Raw genomic sequence first — 277 nt, 5'->3', positions numbered from 1 at the left:
CTCCCCACCCCCCCCTCTCCCTGGTGCGCTTCTTCTGCAGACACCCGCCGGGCGCTGTGCCTGCTGGAGGAGTACCGCGCCAAGCTCGGCGGAGGAGGCGGAGGAGGCGGAGGAGGCAGCACCCCCGGCGGCCCCAACACCCCCGCCTCCTCCACCGCCGCCCAGGACCGCCAGCTCCGGAGCTCCGTCGAGCGCGTCATCGGCATCTTCCAGAGCAGCCTCTTCCAGGCCCTCCTCGGTAGGTGGCCCACGGCCGGCGGGGGGGGAGGGAGCCTCT

General features: G+C 74.4%; 1 protein-coding gene across 2 annotated transcripts in view; it reads left to right on the top strand.

Annotated features, from left to right (window-relative positions):
• Positions 1 to 44: 44 nt before the first annotated feature.
• DLG1 (discs, large homolog 1 (Drosophila)) overlaps positions 45 to 277 on the top strand; it is a 137,848-nt gene continuing 137,615 nt past the window's right edge. For both annotated transcript variants that reach the window (XM_015429078.1, XM_015429076.1), the window contains exon 1: positions 45 to 238. The gene's annotated coding sequence lies outside the window, so the exon portion shown is untranslated. The remainder of the gene's footprint in view (positions 239 to 277) is intronic.

The sequence above is a fragment of the Gekko japonicus genome, unplaced genomic scaffold (assembly GCF_001447785.1).
Source record: "Gekko japonicus isolate JY-2015 unplaced genomic scaffold, Gekko_japonicus_V1.1 scaffold1727, whole genome shotgun sequence".
NCBI lineage: Eukaryota > Metazoa > Chordata > Lepidosauria > Squamata > Gekkonidae > Gekko > Gekko japonicus.
The sequence above is the reverse complement of the archived record's forward strand: the minus strand, read 5'-3'. Positions and strand labels throughout refer to the sequence as shown.